A 21,136-nucleotide genomic window follows, 5' to 3' on the forward strand; every position below is an offset into this window, starting at 1 on the left:
GAAAAATCGTTCGGATGACTTAATTAGCCAGACGAAACTCCTATCGCAATTTCATAGAAGGAGAAATATTTCTGAACGTTTGAACAATAAAAAATCATGAAATTTTACTGCCAATATTGCCTCTAAAATTTGTATTTTCTACGACACTTACGAAATACATAATACGATAAAACTAACGCGATCTTCCCATTAAATCGGAACTTCAAGTAACTTTATATCGAATTTTATTACCAATTTTCTTTACACGTTAAATTCGATCGATCAATAAAATTGACCAATACTTATCCTCGTAGTAAAATACAATTATATTACAAAATGTATAAACTTGAAGCTTCAAATTTTATACCGATATCCAAAGCTTGTACTTTCCAATAGGCGCGTCTACCGGATGAAACGATCGAGTATGAAGTTAGTGGTCTGGTATGGAAAAAGCGGGAGCAGGAACAAGAAGGCACGCAGGGTAGAAGAAGAAAGTGGTTTGAACGCGTGCAACAGGGCCTCTCATCCAGGTGTTTCCTACGCTGGCCGATATTCCACGTTCTTTAATTGGCCACGCCAAGTCGAGAAGGTAAGTCTTTCGCCTCGTGTACCGTATTTAGACGGCCGATTAATTATGCGCTCTAACCATAAACGGCAGTCACCTGTTTCGAACCCGCGAGCTCGTGCACACCTTTACGTCTTACTCCGCCTCGGAACGTTCTAAATCTCTGTGCTCGTGCGTGCCACTATGTATAATTGACACCGTGCCAGGAGACACCGTTCCAAAGATATGCCCGTTACTTTCTAAGATTTCGAAGGTTAATAACTCCATTGGTCGTAACGAGGCTTTATTAGAATTACGAGATTATGACAGGGGAAAGCGATAATAGATAAATGAGAGAGTAACGAATAAAATTGTCTCGTTGACTATTTGAACAAGTACTTGCAGCACGAGTAATCGTAGGGATTTCAGAAACGAAGATTTTATACTTTTTGATTTTTCGACTTTTTCAAATCGCTCCAGTAATTACGGATAGTCTGTATATCGCACGAACAGGTAACCGTGGATTAGATAGCGTGGAGAGGTAGAAAATATTGAAACGATAGATTTAACTGGTATTTGGTGGTACTCGAGGTTACGAGATGAAATTAATTCGAAAATTATGTTCGATATTTGAGAGAATAATTTATAAGAGAAAGTTTGTCGAGTCGTTTGTTCTTTTTTCTTTTTTGAAATTGAATTTAAGAGATAGGAATTTTATCGCAGCATACAATGCTCGTGACGCGCGTAAAGGTAAACCTTTTCGCATTACGTCTGCGATATTTGTAAAACATACAGGATCAATTTTTACCGTAATACGTCTGTAATATCCGCGAAATGAACTTTCATTGCGACACACTTATCCTTAATAACGAAACTAAACGCAGTATCATTTGTAATGCGTATCCGTTTCCATTGCAATAAACGAGCATTTGCAATTTACGTTCGTCGCATCTGAACTCTAATTTGCACCGTTAACTATGACACAATCCCGTAACTGTTGAAAATTGCAGATATAAAATTACAGATTTTTCTTGTTAACAATGTCTGATCGTTTCTGCAACTTGTAACAACTTGTAGCAGCGACGATAAACGGCAAACAAATTTTGCTTATTGCAAAATCACGAATTTTGCAATTTCTCTAATGGTTAGTCGCCAGTCGTCCGTTACTACGTCCAATCGAAAGACAGAAAAATGATAGAAATCATCGCGATTTAATCCTCCTGCAGTTTCCCCTTTCTCTAGCGAGAAAAGTCGCTCTTTTATACGTTTCCTGATTTGTAGTCCGCGTAACTATTTCATTCTCACCCGGCTGCTGGCCATTTGGAAATCTCGAATCGTTGTTTGCTGTAACGATGCACGTGCAAACGCGATCTCTTTCGATTCGAAAAACTCGCTGCACAACACTGTGCATTCTAATTGGCAGTTCTATCGCGAGTTCTGTGAACGTTTCATTATCCAAACAGCGTATTTCCTATCGGAACACTGTACGAGATATAGGAATACTTCTGTAGCATGAAATCTGTTCACGATGATCCAATGCGAAATTGATATAGTACGAGCCTATGGAGCATCGTAACGTTACCAAGTGGCATTTTATTATTCTCGCGCGTGTAACGACTTGCATCCGATCGCTTACTACTGACCAATCGAAAATTAGCCAAACATACGTATGTTCGACTGAAATTTCCAAATTCTATATTCTCAGGAATGAAACTTGTCCAACGCAATTTCCTTCTTCTTCATCCTCGTCCTATTTCCAGTCATAAGATCTCCTAGATCGCGTTTGTACCACAAATTACAAACTACTCTGCTGTATTTTACATAACTACTTGCAATAATTTGACAGTGTGCAAATACTACTTATAGGCTGTTAATGGCAGCGAAATAAAATTCGTAATCGCGCGGAATCGAGTGATCGGTAAAAGGATTTATCTCGGAGCTCGTAAAACGGCTCGTTACTCGGCCGTTAGCTCGATACCATCTGGACGAGCATCCTTCTCGTAGAATGCACGTTACACCTGTGCTCTGGCGATAAATAAATTCAATTTATTAGAATTATTGCGCAACAATCTATGTATTATCTCACGGTCTGACGCACGACGTGTTATGGTAACGCTGTAATAACGACGTGTTGCATCTCGAGAGGACGAAAGAAGTCAATGGCATCGCGGAGAACCATTAGGCCGGCGTGATTTTCGTCAGTGAAATTAATCTCTAAAGCGCTCGCTGAAAACTCGTTCTGCAAGTCATCGCCGGGTTACGAGCGGTCATTACGAGGCCATTGTGTTTCAACTCGACCTCGTTGCCATCGACGTATCGCTACCTTTAGATGAATATCAGTAGCGATTCTACGAACGATCGATGCTCCCAGAGAAGTTGCATCATATGTACTTTGGTTTCCTCTTCTTTCCTCTTTTTTTTTTTATTAGTAGTTGGCTAAAGTGGTTGATATACAATGGTGCAAAAAGGTACTCGAACATTTGTGGGAATATTTTGTGAATATATTATGCGTGTTACGAGAAATATCTTGTAATTTAGCACTGTTAATGAATAAACAAAGATCGAACAAAATCTGAGAATGTAGACGAGATCACAGACAATTATCAATTATATTAATAAGTCAGAAAATTCAATGCAATCATCTTTAATACTTATATGCTTAAGATGATCATTCATGTTGAACACTGATTTTTTATTAAATATATATTTGCAATAGATATCTTGTGTCTTCCGAGAGTATACGTTTGAATAAATGTTCCACTTCTGTTATCAATCAATCTACTTCTGCTAGCCACTGTGTACGTAATATTACGATATAAGTTCATTAGTATTTTTGTAATTTCCTACTGATTTTTAAAATTCAACTGACCTTCCCTAAATAACGGTACAAGATATTCACGAACAGAAGAAGCGTTTATTAAAAAATTGTATAGCTTGCAGAATAAGGTGTCCGTGATCTCATTTCTAGACGCTAATTTCTAGAAGCAATTCTAACAACCATCTTTATTTTAGCTAATATCGACCTTGAATGAAACAGTTGAAAACGAATTGCATACCGAAGAGATTAGATACAACATATCGGAAGTTACAAATGTAAGTAGATAGCGTACGTATTCATTTTGCGACATGTTTCAAGGATGAAATTCGAGGAAATCCTTATTAGTTTCATTGATAAAGTAAGTCTTCCGATAATTGGCCATTTTCCGTAGAATTTTTAGAAAAGAAATCGTATTGTTGGTCTTTTGTTCAGCTTTTTCGTTGGAATTCGTCTTCCGGTACGAAGAATCGGTCTAAAGTCTTTCGTCGGTTAATTGGCCGAGCGACTGGTCAGACGATCTCTTTTCCTAAAAAGAATTTTCTCCAACTTTCTATATTAATAACGTCCAATCTCGTGCGTTATTTTTAACAACGTCTCAACCGAAAATTGTAGAGATACTTGCAACGCGCTAACAAAGAAAATGAGCAGATTTTCAATCGTTACTTGAAAGATAACACCTAAAAATAGGCAAATGAGCAAATTATAAAAAGTTCCACAGAATACTGTTCTCGTTTAACGACCAGATTTCCAAGAATATCTATCTTATCATTCGCTAAATTATCCGCAACTAAATAAACACGAAGATGAAACTAAAGATCGATTTCACTGTGAAGAATCGTTGAAGCGACGAATAAAAAAAACAAAATTGGCAGGAAATTTCAACAACTGTTAGCTTAGAACATTCCCAGGTCCCGAATTTCCACAAAATCATCGTGAAATCGTAAGAATCGTGGTTGGGACAAGATCGATCGGGTCGAGGAGAAAGAGAAAACAGCGTATCGCGTACTTGACCTCCCTCGGTCATGACGTGTGGCTGATACGAGTCGATAAGGTGGTCGAAAGAAAAGGAAAATCAAGGAAAAGTGAAAGTAACGGCGGTGATAACAGTTGGAAAAGTAAACGAGCGTATCCGGTGTTGCAATACCGTTGCTGAAATCGTTCAAATACGTTACGCTATCGATAACACAGCGATAAAGATAGTTGAATGAGGAAAAGGAGGCCGATGAAAAAGTGGTATGCTACTGGCAACAAACTCGTAACAAGTCGATAAGCGAGTATACGTGCCTCGTATTTTTTCTACTCTGACGTAAAAAGGATCACGTGCCATTCGTGGGGCACTGATCCGAATAACAACAGCCGTGGAATATCTGAAGTTTCTCCAAGTAACTGCCTTTTTTCTCGAAGACATGCTAAAAACGTTGTAGAAATAGAAAGATTCAATCGTTTTGCGGCAACGTTACTTCGTGCGAGATCATTTTGGAAGATCGTTTATTGTCCAACAATAAGTCAGATAGCCCGGACACTGAAAATTCTGTTCGAGTCCTGTCCTTTCGCTTTGTCTCGCTTCCATCTATTTCGTTCTGAATTGCCAATCACGAAGATTCCGTCTTTCAATTCGGCATTTTTTAGGCGTCGCGGGGAAAAGGGGACGAGAAAAACGCGTGACGCGAGCGCTTGACTAAGGAGATACGCAGCTAACGTCCCGTCGTTACCAAGTTCAACCGATCGAGAAAAAAGATAAACAGAAATAAAGAGAAAAAGGTAGAAAAAAAAGATAAAAGAGATACGTAACGCAAGATATACATAACAAGACACGAGAGAGAAGAAAGAATGGCAAAACGATGGAATGCTAAAAAATATGGAAATAGAATGTATCGAGGTAAGCGCTTTTGAAAAGCAAACTTAAAAGAAGTCAACATAAAAAGAAAAAAGAAAGAAAAGAAATGAAAAAACAATGAAAGATGGAAAGAAAAACGTGACGTAAGATGCATCTTATTACGTATAACGAGACAAGGAACACGAGAAAGAGAGGAAAGGATAGCAAAACGATGGAACGTTAAAAGGAGTGGGGTGAGAATCGATGGTAGGCGCGGGCATATATTACGCTTTTGCGATGGAACGCGCGTCGTAAGCGCACGTTTTAATGTCAAGGGAGGCGCGCTCAACATGTTTTGCAACAATGCGAACGTGTGGGCTAACTGGCGTATCCTTTACGCTATTTTGACCTCCAACAGGTTAACCCCTGCACCTCCTCCGCAAAACCTTCTCATTCGATTCCAACTGCAGTTACTTATATATATATATATATATATATATATACGTACGTGTACAATGTGTACTGCACGTGTGTACGCACGTGTGCGGAGATGTAGCTCGGTTGTGAATCGTTCTGACGCGCTTGCAGGTGCGTTGAAGATGAAGGAAGCGTCAAAGAGGGACGACAGGTGAACTGGTTGAAACTCGGTACATAGGTCGAGACTCTTGGAGCTTTCTAACGTTTGAAGAAGCGTCGTTCGATGTTATTTCGTTATTTTTGCAATATTTAGTGTTTGATTCGTTGTATTTAGATCCTTTTTACGAGTTAATGAAATTAGCGGTGGTAAAATTCTTCGAAATTATAGAATGTACGATTGATTAATTGAACGTTGAATTCTGGATGTACGTATAGTTGTTGTTAACTAGAAAGTTCGATATATTATACGGTGGAAATGCTCGACCAAACAATTATTTAAATTAACCGTCGATTCGAAGAGCAGAAGGTCATCGTTGTGTACGATACAGAGGAATACGTAATTCTTTTCGTTCGATCGATGAACCGATACCTTGGACCTGGATGTAAACATCGAAAAGTGGGAACAATTAACTTTCAAGGAAATGAAATTTCCTCTGGCAAACGACGTTATGTCGAACGGTTAGACATTGTTTTTCAATTGGAAACAATAACGACGGTTTGTAAAAATTACTCGTACATCCACGAGGCATTCGAATTTCCTATGAAGTTCACAAAAATTCATAGTAATTTTACGTAGTCTGGTAATAAGACAAAGTAGCAAATACTTTCGATCGAGTTTCTCTTATCGTCGTCAGAAAATCTCGTTGCTAAATATTTGTTCGTATCCGTATCACCGTCGATTTATATTCCTAAACGTCGCGTATAACGCAGACAAAGTCGCGTATAAATAGCAATTTCGTCTATTCTTCGTCACTGAATTTATCTGACGTTCAGAAGCTCCCACGGCGTGTCCCATGGTCCGGATATCCGGTTCAGAGAGATACGGTTATCCTCAAACCCAGAATAGGAAGAATTTGAAAACACGGTTAATGGAACACGTTCCCGTTTTTCATTTTATAAAAATTCTATCGAATCGTCAGATATAAAACATAGAAAAACAATTCTGGAGATTGTTAAACAAAATATATACATATGCATATATAATTTTATACCGACGGAAAAAATTGTATAATTTATTTACGGCTTACTGTGTAAGATTGATCCTGTTATAGAAATAACATTGAAACAAGAATAGAAAAGCCTTGCAATTACGATAATAAATTCCATTGTTAAATTAGTAAATCGCATAAAATCCAATATAAATTCCACAATGATTTACACGATTGTCTCTCGTATTTACACGACACTACAATTATAAAGGATAATGAATTTTTAACTTTTCGAATGGACGCATTAACGCGTTTGAAACCTGCATCGCACGCTATAAGAGCAATGTACAGAGTTGGAAACACATTCCTCAAATTATATTATTAATTAATTATATGCATTATGGAAAATTTAAACGTGCGAAAATTTGCATATATCATACAAAAATATGCAAAATATATAGAGCGAAGAATTGATAAAATCGAGTGGGAATTTGCATAAAATTCTACGATCTACCAATACGAAGCTATTCGTCGATATCTGTCATTGAAAAACAACTTTCTAATCAAATTATCTTATATGCATCTACCAAGCAATTTTTGTCTTCTATATTTTCTCACGAGATTTACAAATCGGTGGAGATCTACGCCACGATCTTCTCTCGACCATCTTCATCCTTTCGATCGATCGTCGAGATCGCGCGGTTTAATGGCCGTATCGCGATCGTAATAGGAGCATTACACAACAACGCAGATACGAGGAACGATATTTTCGAGAAGCGCACAATCCGTTAAACCCACGTCGTTGTGCAGCGACGAGTGACGACCTGTTTCGTTCATGGATCGCCATTGTTCACGTGGCAGCCGCGCTCGACCAGAAACCATTCGTCCTCACCCTCTTCCCTTGTTCATCTACATTTTACACACACGCAACAGGGTAGCGATAGGTCGATGGGTGTTTCATCCATAAACATACGAATAGTCGAATAATATTCGATAAATAATATAGAAACATTAATCAAAGCCACTCGAACATATCTTCGAACGTCCGTATCGATATCTTGAGAAGGATTCGTCTACATAAACGTTCTTAGAAAAATGTTTACATTTTTGGTTGAAGTAGTCACCACTTCTAAGAAAATTCTAAATGTGGTCTTTTTAGTTTTCTCAAACACCGAAGCCATCGACAGCGTATAGACAAATAGACATGGGACGAAGGCAAAGCATAAACATTAGACAGGCGACGATGGCTTTAGGGCTTTCGATCATAGGTAACATTGTTAGCGTGCGGATCTGAACCAGCTCAAATTATATTCCGACTTGTATTTACACTTCTATATTAAAATATATTTCCTATCTTACAATTTATCCACGCGTTCCTTTGTTCACACATCTAATAACCTCGACAGGAAAAACTCGTTCGCTTCAACAATATGTTAGTTTTATATGAAATATACACGGAATCTATGGAATTTATATAACAGATGATTTTTAGAATCCATACGTTAGAATGTATTGGGTTGGCAACTAAGTGATTGCCGATTTTGTCAATACCACCTAATGACAAAAGCCGCAATCACTTAGTTGCCAAGCCAATATACAATAAACGAAAATCTATAATAAAATCCATACTGTTTATAAAATCATATAAAATACTCGTATAAAATTTCATTTATTACGTTATCACCTATTTTTTTTTTCATTAGGAAACCTATTCCTATTACACAGAAGGATCCATAAATACTGATCAAGCTTGCAACTACTGAAATTCGCAGGCTAGTAAAACTTCACTGACGATATTAGTTGAAATTGTGCAAAAAATCGCGGATAGGGGCAGCCACCAATTGATCGTCAATTTCATCATCGTTCATGTCAACGACCGAGCGAGCGCTGCGATTTCGAACGAGCGGCCATCAATTCTCTGACTGCGCGAAATTTAATTATATCGCGTTATCGGACCCGGTGAAAGGCGAACACGCGCGCCTCTTACGTGAAATATTGTCCGTGAACGTCCGGGCCAATGTCAAGTTGCAAATCACGATTTCGCGCGAAAAAAACACCGCTTTGCGTAACACTCTCGTTTCGAGTACATCGATTCTTTCTTGCAACTCGATCGATCGTACACGTTCAGTAGCGATGTAAAATCAATTTCCTTTTCCAATCTCCATAGGAGACGACTATTCCTCTGGCTGCTTTTATTTTAGTCGCTGGATTAAATGAAAGGTGAGAGGAGATGAAAGTGAGAGGAAGAGAATGTGAATACTTATGACAATTCACTTTTAAGATCACTTGAAGATATATTTAATCCTGTCGCGTTCTTTCGCTCATTTCCGATCCAATAATATTTTTTTAACGTTGAAAAGTATCCTTTGCTCGAGCAAGATACGAAAACATTACCCTATAAAACATTATGCACGATTTCTCCTTTCGATTTTATATTACATATATAGTTCTAGTATTGGGTTGGCAACTAAGTAATTGCGGCTTCTGTCATTAGGTGGTATTGACAAAAGCCGCAATCACTTAGTTGCCAACTCGATATAAAACTGTAAAGGATTTTTTCGTTCGCTAAAATGAATGGAAAATTGAAACGTAAAAATTAGAGAATCACAGCAGTGTGAACACGTTGACTGTCATGCGAATTATACATATTTCGCTCTGGAAGTCGAAATAGATTGAAATATATTACACCATAAAATTTCCTAGTTCGTGAAATTTATTTTATTTTAATAATTCTACAAAATATAACAACGTAGATCAACGATAGCCGTATTGGTAATCAACGTGTTAATGTATAGAAGATAATAATAATAAATGAATCGTCTGAAATAATTATTTTTTATCTTAATTTCAAACAATACTCGCCTATTATTACGTATGCTCGTCAAGTTCACGCTTCACGAATCGCTTAATGATATTTAAAGGTGCAAACACCGTCTCAAACGCGTCACTCGATTTTAATTCACGCGTCATTATAACTGTAATTACTGGTTCATTGTAGTACTCCGCGCCTTTTAGACACGATACGTCCGCGTTTCAACCATTCATGTGTGGTGCACGTGATGCGTTGTTTGTGTTGCACAAACGACGATAACCGTGTGTCAAAGAATCACGGGTCACTTGAAATTTCAAATCACTGCACCAAAACTCGCTCGACGTGGAAGATTAAGAATCTCAGGGGCGGATTTTATCTCGTATCTGTGCGTATTTTTAATCTGTTTTACAGTTATCTGCTCTCCGTTTGCGGGAATTTATCTTTTTCAGTATATTTTATAAGCATAACTGAAATAGAACTCGTACGTGCTCGATACAGTACGCTACGTATACGATGTCGACAGAAGAAAATCATGATAAATGACGCGACAAAAATCACTTTTTCATATTTTACAGGAAAACAATTTTACGATCCCGCTGCTACCAGTCAATTCTGCTATTGTATTTTTATTTGCTTTTAAACACCGAGTACATACTCAGTGTGCGTGTGTTTTTGTTAGCCTGTTGAACATTTTCAAGATGCCGAACGTTACTACATTAGATTTACGATATCACGTCAGTTATTGATTTCCCATATAAAAGTTGAATTATGTCCCGTGATGTTTCATCGTTATAACGTAAAAATCAAAGAACCAACAAAAATCGACTTGTCGTATCTTTTTCCTGGATGGTAACGGTGTAGAGTTTACTTCTGGTTATGCAACCTCGACAGTCAACGTAATTCCATTTAATTGTTTTTTAAGAGATAACATCGTGTCACGGAATATACGATTTTAAAGCAAAACGGAGGAATAACGTCGAACGAAGAATTCACAAAGCGAGCCATGTGGTGTCCTCTTTCTAAAGCTTGCGACACCTCGTACAAAAAAAAAAAAAATCCTATACCAAGTGTCGATTTTAACGAAAATTTACGCTAATATATCGGACTTTTGTCCTTCCTTTATAACAAATACCAATCTTTTGATTCATTTCTCGGTTTAGCAGATTTCAATGTAAAATAAAGCACATCGGATTAAAGCGAAAAGTATCCAACGTTCTATCCATCTTTCCCGGCTGTTCCCAATTTCGTATAACTAGATCGCTGAGTTTTTTACATTCATAGGAAATTCGAGACTGCAAAATCGCACGTAAATCGCAGAGGATACGCGTAATACGAAAAACTATAGAAAATATGCAAAGTATAGTTTGCGGATGAAACAATTTTCTACTTTTCCTCTTTCCAGGTTCTATCTTTTTAATTATATTCTCAAAAATTTGAATTTCCATAGAAATCTGCCATTATTCGTAACAGACGTATAATAAAAACGCTTGTTATTTGTCTTCGATCGATCATATCCCTACAACTCGCCTACTCGCTCCTGTATCTCCTATTGAAAGAACGAATTACGATGAACTGGTTATGCGACGTACCGCGATCCGATATGCACGTGCATCGATCGTCCGAGATTTGTAACCTCCGAGTCACTGAATTTTCCAGTCACGCCTTTCACTCGTCTCGATACTTCCTCCTTTCTTCGTTCTCTCATTTTTCGACAGATAAACCGCTGCCCTTCCCCTCCTTAGTACAATATCACGCAGTATTGTTACCCGTCTATTCAATTTATCACTTGAACGATTTTTAACCTCCAAAGGCTGGTCTACGTTACTAATCAACTACTGTTCCTCCTCTCCTATCATCTCGATATTCCTCCATTCCCCTTTCACTAGATTCATCTCACTTCCTCCTTTCGTCGGTTATAGCCGCGTTCGAAGAGCAACCTAGTTGCGCCACAGTGTCTTATCAATTTGGTAGTTGTTTTTTCAAAGTTCAGTCCGATCACGCGGACATCGAACTCCGATATTGCTATGCAGCCGGCAAATTTCGCGGGCCTTTCACTCATCCTGCACTTCCTCCTTTCGTTCACTTTGTTACGAGCGCAAGATAATTCGCTACCTTGTTGCAGAGCACAGAAACGAAACTTTCTTGCACGAGGCGTGTGACTGGATTAGAATTCGAGAAATTGGCTTTTCCACAGGCATCGATCTTTTGAATTCTAATCGCACGGCGTTTCGTTCGATGGATGAAAATCACGCTGTGTTCGCCTACTCTACGTTTTTCAAATTCTTGGGAAAAACGATGGATGAGTTACGCGTGGTTGTAATAGATCGTTTAATTTGATGTTTTATACGATATATTGGCTTGGCGACTAAGTGATTGCATTGCGATTTTTGTCAATACCACCTAATGACAAAATCTGGAAACACTTAGTCGCTAGCCCAAGAGAAACAGATTTTATTTAAAAAATGCATACGATTTAAAATTCATAGACTGCATGAAACATCCATGTTTTATCAAAGACAAGAGACGTTCTAGGGCTTTTGAGTGCGAGTTTATGTAGCGTTAGGTGCAGAGAAAAATAACGCTGGAAATTCTCGCTCGAACTGTGTTAAAACTCCTGAAACTGTGTATGACTTAATGTCTAAAATATGAAAGTAACGTTCCATGCGTAATTATTGAGAATCGATTAAACACCGAGTTGTTACATCCTATTCAATCGATAACATGAACATGCTATTAATATTGCGCTACGCGGTACGATGCATAGTACATTTGAATTGGAAGTAGAAATAAAAATTCGTTGTTCACGTTCGCACAATCGCACACCAAGTTCGCACGTTTACAGAACAAAATTTCATTGTGCGGAATAAACAGGAAAAGATGTCATTTTCTATTCAAATAAACGATCGTGATTAACACAAACTTTATTCCTGTTGGCGTTGCAATAAGGAAGAATCGAACAAATCGATAGATCGTTTCTACTGCGTTGATTTCTGCGTTAATTCAAACACGAGGAAGCATAGATAAACATTCCAAAGATCCTTTTTTCCTTTCGAATCGACAAAGTAACAGGTAAAAATCATATGAAAATTCATTGTTTAATTTCCAATTCTAATGTAATAACTTTCTATTTCCAATACTTTAGCTACTCCTCCCCAGAAACTACAAATATTTCTTTCATCCCAGATATTTTCATCGTCTTTTTAAATCTTAAATCTTTAAATCTAAACAAGTTTCAAATAATTGAAACAACGTTAACGTGCGTGCCAATAACAGCAAACTCGTTCAACGAGAGAGATGCTAATAATCTTCGTATAAATAAATAAAATGAAATTAATATCTCGACTTATAATCCACGCACGAACAACAATTGCGTTAATTATATGAAATCAGCAAGGAAACGTTAGTAATAGCCTTAGAAGCGGAAGTTCGAAGTCACAGCAAGAAGATTGCCAGGGGATTAAGTTGAAACGTCACAGCTTGTAACCTTCAACAATGTTGAAAACGCGAGAACTCGAACCGGGAAAATTAAATAGCGAAACGAGAATAATGCGATTTCACGGCGACAACAAGCCGAGAGAAGGCGTAAAAGTGCACCGTGGGATTATGCTAACGTAGAAAAAACGGCCTGTTGCACCCAAGTCTGTCGTTGTTGCCCTAGGTCGCGTTGTTAAAACGCAACATTCTCGAACACCGGATGTCATAATCGTTCTAACAACACGGATCATCGATCCGTGTCGTCCGTCAGATCAAATTAAATTCGTTTCTCGACCGACGAAGCACGTACATTGTACATATTATCGAACAGGCATCGAACACACATTATTTTGCAATATATTGGAGCGCGTCGATAATCATAGACATTGTTTCAATTTGAATTTATACGTTCAGGCGTTTTTACTTTTTACCTTACCATACCTTTATGAGATACCTTTTACTTACCGAGATACGTTTTTATCATTTGAAAGTATATAACGCGTTTCTCATAATGACAAACACATGGCAATATTCCGTAGAAAATTCCAACGAATTATCTTACACCATTAGGATTAAAAAAAAAAAAAAAAAGAAAAAATTCTCTTGTCTACTGAATATCGTAAGGAGTACTATTTTTTATATTTTTACAGATAATACGCGGCATTCTAAAACTCTTAGTTTTACATAGTATCGTAACGTAATCTCAAAGTTTCATTTTCCTTTACACTAATCGCCAAAAAACGAAAGAAACTCCACCGCACAGCCCCTTTAAGTGATAGAAAGATATTTCAACGATTTAATTGCTACTGTGGCACAAGTTTACTCGTAGTCGAAGACAACCTGTTGACTGCATAATTGAACAAGCCAGCGTGCCAAAACGCAAGCTGGCATTACGCGTGTTACAGCGTTTAACGGGGAATCCGCTTGACATTCCGCGACGCGTCCCGATCGAACGGCCGACACAAATTAAATAATCTTATCTTCGCAGCGAGCTGCGTGGCCAAGATTAAAAAGCGAGGAACGCTTCGTCGTTGTCTACTATCGCTTTCTGTTGTACATTCTCTGGCTACTTTGCGTGATTAATATATGGAAAGCATATGTATGTTACTCAACGACTCGACGAATCGCTTTACCGACGTGTAAAATCTTACAGGCAAAGGAGAAACGTAGAAGGAATAAAGAGAAGCCTTTCGATGTTCGTTTAACGTCGCATAACGGCGTCGACTTGTTGAAAACGATAGCCACGCTATGTAAATACAGTTTGCTCGAGAACGTAGTCAAAGGAATCGATACTGTCACGAACTTCGTTTCCGTTAATATACAGAAGATTTCTATTCGTTCGAATACATTAAGAAGCAGAAGAGTTCGCACGTGAAGCTCGCATGCACCATTCGTGTTTTCAGTTATAATAATAATCAAAGTTCACGTTTGAATAATTTCATTCCAATTAACGTACGTTTGCATGTTTTATTAGCAACGAGAGAAATTGAACGGTTAAATCGTAAGCGTTTGTACGATTGGCTTAACGTTTAGCTAATTATATGGATAGGTGATAAGAACTCATTGTTAATTGGAATTTAATAAATCGTACATTGGGAACAATTTTTATTGCGACAAGTAAAATTTTATTTGGATAGAATTCATACTTGGACAATTAAATTTCAGCGTACAGATTTGTTGGTTAACGAGAAGAATTAAAATCGTAAGTGTTGAAATTCGTGAGATTAGGAGGTTAAAATTATCGCGTAAGGAAATTTGGAAAATCTTTTACGAAATGTCGTTTGAAAAATCGATTCACAAATCACAGAATTATCGCGTGCACGATTAACAGATCCATTTTTGACAAGCTTAGGTTTCCAATGAAAAACGAAAATCGACTACTTTTTAACGTTTAAGCCAACAATTTAAAAAATTGATCCACCGTCGTAAAATCTTTATAGTCGATACGAAGATCCGTTTTTAGCTTCTCAATAAAAAAAAAAAGGGATTACTTATTTTTAGGTATTTTGACCGGAAAAAATATGAGATTAGAAGATTGAAGTATTAAAGAAGAAAATCTGAAAAAACTTTGTATAAAATGTCGTTTGGAAAATTCATCCATCGTTGTAAAATTTTTACCAGCAACAACAGGATCCATTTTCAGTGTGGTTAGTTTTCCGATCAAAAATAGACGAATGAATCACTCTATTCTGTTCGCGTGAATTCGTCATTTCGAGTTTAATAAAATATATCGGAGGACAAACCGTATGGAACGTAACGGGGAAGTGAGTGCAGGCCGAGCAGCACTCGACGTTTTATTGCGTGCTACTCTTTGTTCCAGCTGAAAGTAGCGTTTATTGCGCCAAGGACGTACGTATACTTTCACGTTAGGTCGAATATAGAACTCATTGCTTGTTCGCGGAATTCGAGAGAGGAAAAGATGGAAACCATATGCGCGCTCTAGAAACTTACGAAAATTTTTCTTTAATTAGACGAGACCAAAGTTTGGAATAATTCTTATCCAGACAAGCAAATATGAAGTCTAAGTTTGCTACCGCTTTGGACCTAATACTCCAATCTTTGATAATCAGAATTTACCGATCAGGAGTTCCTTAACCCGTAACTGTTTAGATTTTTTAATCATACGATAAACCTAGAATATAACCATGCTGTAAGTGTAACTTTGTTTGTTTTTAATCACTCGATTATTTAGTTAATACGCCTAGAATTTTGAAATTTCTTTATCATGGTCGTTATTCTCTACGGTATTCAAACTACGATATGTTTTACTAAAATCTTGTAAAAGATGATCTAAATCTATATATAGGACCTATTTTCATCGTAGTTGTTTCATTACTGTAAAACTATTTATTTTGCAATTTAAATTGGTTATTTTGCAAAAGATATATCGGATCTATTTTCATTGTTAACTCTTTTTTATTATGAAATAAATTTCATTATTTTCGCTGATCGTTCCAATGCAAAGAAGATATTTCGCATCGAGCAATTAAATAAAATAATAGATATAATCGATGATATTATCTTTCTCCTGGTTTTTGCATTACCTAAATAATATTTCTGCGGTGAACTTTATTGAAACTCCAGCGAATTCCCGCTGTACAGCCTGCGTAAGAAAATATATAAACACCATACCAGTTGCAGATTAAATTAATCTAAAATTATTTCTCCCTCGTTTTATGAAACTTTCTGTTCTCTGTGTAACGCGTAATGTTTAGAATCTTTTGAAATTTGTTTTCTTTCCTCATCTCGCTACAAGGCTGTGGAACTCGTAAACGATCAACTCGCCTAATGCTTCGTTGCAGTGAACTTTACGATTGGCGAATTATTTCAGAGACGCCAACGCAACGCGAAAGAACCGGATATTCCATGGCGAACGTTACACAATCGACGCTAATTCCTACGCCTTTTTTCCTTATAAATTCACTCGACGGATGATCGGAATGGACAAGAAGGATGACGTTATTTTTAAACATATTAATATGCAATTCTAAGCCAAGAACGCTCGTCGATCGTTTACTGGAAATTATCGATCACTCTGTTGTAACACAGAGTGTTTGAAAAATTACTAAATTTTCTTTCCAATTTTAAATGTTCTTTTTATTCATGCGCTGCATTGCTTTCAAGACACGATATTCGATATTCGATAACGCGTTTATTACGCGCTATTTACTTATTACAGCAAGCTTGACCGAACAATTTTTCACTATTGATGCAAAACATACCGATTATTATATAAATGCAAAAACTTGAACAGAATGAATTAAAAACGTACTATAATTATATATTAAATTAAACGAATTAAAAATAGAATTATTATAGACTTTAAATATTCATTATTCATTTACTCTGATTGTGGAATTTATTATAGGCACTTTAAATAACGAACTACGTCTTTCTACTTACACAATTAATGAATTTTCCCAATGTAGTAATTCTTTGGACGAAAACTGAATAAAGAAAGAATAAGAAACTGAAAATTCATCAAACGTGGCACAATAAAAACGGTTTCTTCCTACTGTTTTTATTACCTCCAGGCACAAGAGCAAAGATGGTATTCGATGTACGTACATATAGGTTCATGACGCTCATCGAATGGTTGTAGGCGAACGCATAAATGGGTTTACGACGCTATGAACAATTTTTTTCGTAACTCATATATGGATTCTGGCAAATTAATATTCTCTTTGACGTAAATCACACGACCTATTTATATGACCGAGGATTACTTTAATTGGACGAATCGTCGATAATTATTCAGTAGTTAAGCGAAGTACCACTGAATCATGTAAATAACTATACGAACACAGAATCATAGATTTAAATTATGTTAGCTTCAAAAATCTAAAATCAATATCGATAAGATCGAAATAACTAATTACGTAAAAATCAGTAGATGAAAGAACTTAATTTTATATAATGGAATTCTATGTTTTTAACTATATCGATCGTGCATGCATCATGCGCATCCTCTTTATTCGTTTTTAAATACTTTACTGCCTTCCTGTTAACGCTATTTGTAAGAATAAACTAGAGATGTTATTCAATTGCTAGTAAATTATGAATTTATGGTAAATTATTCAAATAACCGGATTTCTCGATTATTTAGAAGCTATGAATACTTGTATACAGGGTGTCTTATGCAGCTAGGTTTAAAATAGCAGAAGATAGTAAAAATATATCGTTAAGTAGTCTTTGTTTTAAGTGATGCATCGCGTGGTATATATTTCTATACGCTAATTAATACATTTTTCCGTCTTCTATAAAACAAGTACGTGTTACTTTCACTTTTCTTTCTTATACTTTTCGTGTGATATATTTTGCCTAATGAAACTTTTTTTGCTGCTTCCTACGATATAAACTGCGGTTGTATAACATTCGATTTCTGTAAAACACCCAGTATACAACAAAATTAAGGAAAAAATCGTTCACAGTTGCACAGCATTGCGTGTGTGTTTGTATACGAGCGGAGCAGGGCGGAACAAACAACGCGATGAACAGGATGCGATAAGATCCAGCTGGCAGGATAATAATCGATCCTGCCGCCGCGTCGCAAAGATTCTAATCGACGCGTGTCTTGCCAGGAGTCCATGTGTAATTGCGTTTAACGAATGGAGATACTAACTGCCGCGAATTACTCCTATCAACGATGCTTCTCGCTTCCGAGAAAACCAACGAGTTCTTGACCTTGGTCAATTTGAAAATCCTTCATTTCTACCGTTACGATTACAAATACTTCTTCGATTATAAATAAGGGTCATTTCGATCGAAGGACAAAATAATTTACGAATCAATAAGGAATATTATAAATTTGTTACTTTAAAAGCGAATTAATATTAATTACGTGTTGGTTTGAATGTTTCTGTGTAAATACTTTCTATTTGTATAATTTTCTGTAATTGAAGTAAATAAAATTTTAACTAGTTTAGTTGAAACCAATGTAAACGACCATTTCTGAAGTTCGCGATTTTCGTAAGAAATTCGTACGATCTAAGGAATCGATACGACACACGAAGAAACCATGTACATACATAACTAAGCGACGAAAGCGAGTTTCGTAATACACGTAGCGAAAGACATACACATACAGGTCTGGCGTAAATATTGACACGAAACGACAAGAAGCATGTACGGTACGACCCCGGTAGAAGTCGAATACTCCCTGTTTCTCCCTGTGGAACGACGAGCAACAAGAAAAAAAGGTCACAGGGAAAGAGAGGAAAAAAAAGTCTATCTACGGTCGCGGCGAAAGGAAGAAAAGGACTTAGGAAAGGTCACGCGCCTGCGCGTGCAATGTACGTTCTGGAAAGAGCGCGGCTGTTCATATATCCGCGTTCATGGACATATACGGCTGTTTTCAAAACACGGTCGGTAAAGTAGACGCGGGATAACGTCGTAAAGAATAAAAAACGGACGAAGAGCGGGACTCGTTCAAAATTCGACGAGTCTCGGTATCTCGACCGTTACCACGCCATCGATATACATGCATGCCAATGGCGAAATTTTCTAGAATCATCGATAGCGCCATACACGAGCGTCAGCATGTACGCTGTTATTTTATCTATAAATTTGCCTAATCCGCTGAAAAGTCAGGTTAGGTTGACGCGATAATCTGAACGTCTTGTGTTTAAAACGGATCAGATCAAGCTATTTGGTCGATAAGAATATGCTCGGACGGAACAAATTATTTTCATACGCTACCATATGGAGCTACGAGTACTCTATATTAGGACGGTACTTACGTCTTGTAAGAGCCTCTCCGCGTTGTCGCCGGGGCGCAGTAGCACAGCACGTCTCACAGATCTTCACCGAAGTCAAAGCACGCTGCTAACATATATATCCTATCTGAGCGTTCTCTCGTCCACTTAACGTGCGGGGATGCGACGCGTTTACGATTACTATCGCATATGCTCTCTCTGTTTCTCTTTGTCCGGCACCACACGTGACGTTTTCAAGCCGGCAACGACGCGCAGAAACGACGGAAATCTGCTTGAGCGTGTTGAGTTCCTCGCGGCTGCTCTCACCGCTCGACCGATCGTACACACACTGTGTGGATCGTCACCAATAGACGCGTTGTTTTTATCGATATATCTCAGCGGGATCACCAGAAAAAAAGAAAAGATAGAACTTGTCTGCTCGGTCGATGAAACGTGGCTGCCCGTCGTCGTTGACGGGCAGACGAAACGAACCGAAAAGTTGGGTACGAGTTTCAAATCGAAATTTCTGTTTCCGATCGATCCCGATCCTTCGAACCACCGTTGTTGTTAAATAGACGCCTCGCCGTTTGATTTCGCGGCAGGAATAGTAAACACACAGGAACGAGGGGACGATGCGAATGTCAAACCGTACCGTTTCCGACTAATGACGGAACGCGAGGAAGAAACTTTCGAGTACAACGTTGGTTTACACATTGACGACACCTCAAGTCGTCGCGGCGAACCAATTGACACTGACAGCCGCGTTCAACTCGAGCGCGCACGCACTCTGCCTTCCCCCACTCTTCTCATCCACCCTCTTACTATACCTACATATATCTATAGTAACTATTCCTACCCCCTCTACGCCTGGCCAACGTCTATCCCCGTATTATCGTTTCTAAAACGTCATCCGCACCGCCGATCTTCCCTTCGAAGCAGCGCTTCCACGCGCTCCTGAGTCACGATTCCACTTCGATTTTGACGTATGTATGCACACACGCGTTACGTGCGTAATAAAATACCCGAAGAACGCCGGCCGGCACACTAACACTTTACACAAGCGACGTCTGATTTATTTTTAAATTTGCCAAACCGCGCAAAATTTCATATTAACAATACCTGAGACTTTTTTCCATACGACACTTGTTCTTAACGTTCTATCACTGTGAGTATTACGCGTTCTAAATTGCGGTAATTATTTGCGATGAATCTTCAATTTTTCATTCGTCTGATAAAAAATGTATTTAGATTAGGATCAAGTGTAGTCGATTCAAATTATTTGAAACTCTTACATGTAAATGATACAAGATATAATCTTTCTTTTGACTGAATCAACGTTTTACTATCGTAAATCTCACGTTTTCCACGTTATAATTATTTCCGAGTAATGTTCAATCTTGTACTTGCGCACTTTGTAACGTATGCAAACTCATATACTGAAATGTTAATAAAAGTGAAAGAATTTTACGTATAATTACAATCAAATCAAATATTTAAGAACGAAGATCGCTTATTAGATTGGATAGAAAAATACAGTATTACAATGGCACAGGTGCTTCAATTCGACACTGATCCGTACAACGAAGAGCGTTGTGAACTGCAATCGTGTACGAATGATTTATATATTGCACAGTTGTTATCTGAACGTGGTTGTCGTTGCGGTTACGTAATAACACCGGCGATTTCAAGCGATAAAACAAACACACGCATATGGTTGGTGTTATTTTTTTTTGTCGGCGAAAATGTATTTTACGTATTTTAAACGTTTCCATCGACTTCTAGAACCAGCCTGGTATGCTATAGGCGACTATAGCATACGGCAGAGCGCGGGATCCGCGCGACCGATCGTTCTACAATCAGCTGAATATTTCCACATCGACGATGAAACTTTTGAAGAGTTGTTGCCCTAGTTTTCCGCTCGATTCTACTCTGGC

At 37.7% G+C, this 21,136-nt stretch overlaps 1 protein-coding gene across 2 annotated transcripts in view; it reads right to left on the reverse strand.

The window, feature by feature from the left end:
* Positions 1-21,136, reverse strand: part of LOC139989651 (terminal nucleotidyltransferase 5C) — a 153,821-nt gene that overhangs the window by 64,187 nt on the left and 68,498 nt on the right. Inside the window, exon 1 of one of the 2 annotated variants that reach the window (XM_072008134.1) lies at positions 19,248-19,963. The exons of the other annotated variant lie outside the window; for it this stretch is intronic. The gene's annotated coding sequence lies outside the window, so the exon portion shown is untranslated. Of the gene's footprint in view, positions 1-19,247; positions 19,964-21,136 lie in introns of those variants that run through there. 2 annotated transcript variants of the gene reach the window in all.

This window comes from Bombus fervidus, chromosome 8 (assembly GCF_041682495.2).
Source record: "Bombus fervidus isolate BK054 chromosome 8, iyBomFerv1, whole genome shotgun sequence".
In the NCBI taxonomy this organism is placed as follows: domain Eukaryota; kingdom Metazoa; phylum Arthropoda; class Insecta; order Hymenoptera; family Apidae; genus Bombus; species Bombus fervidus.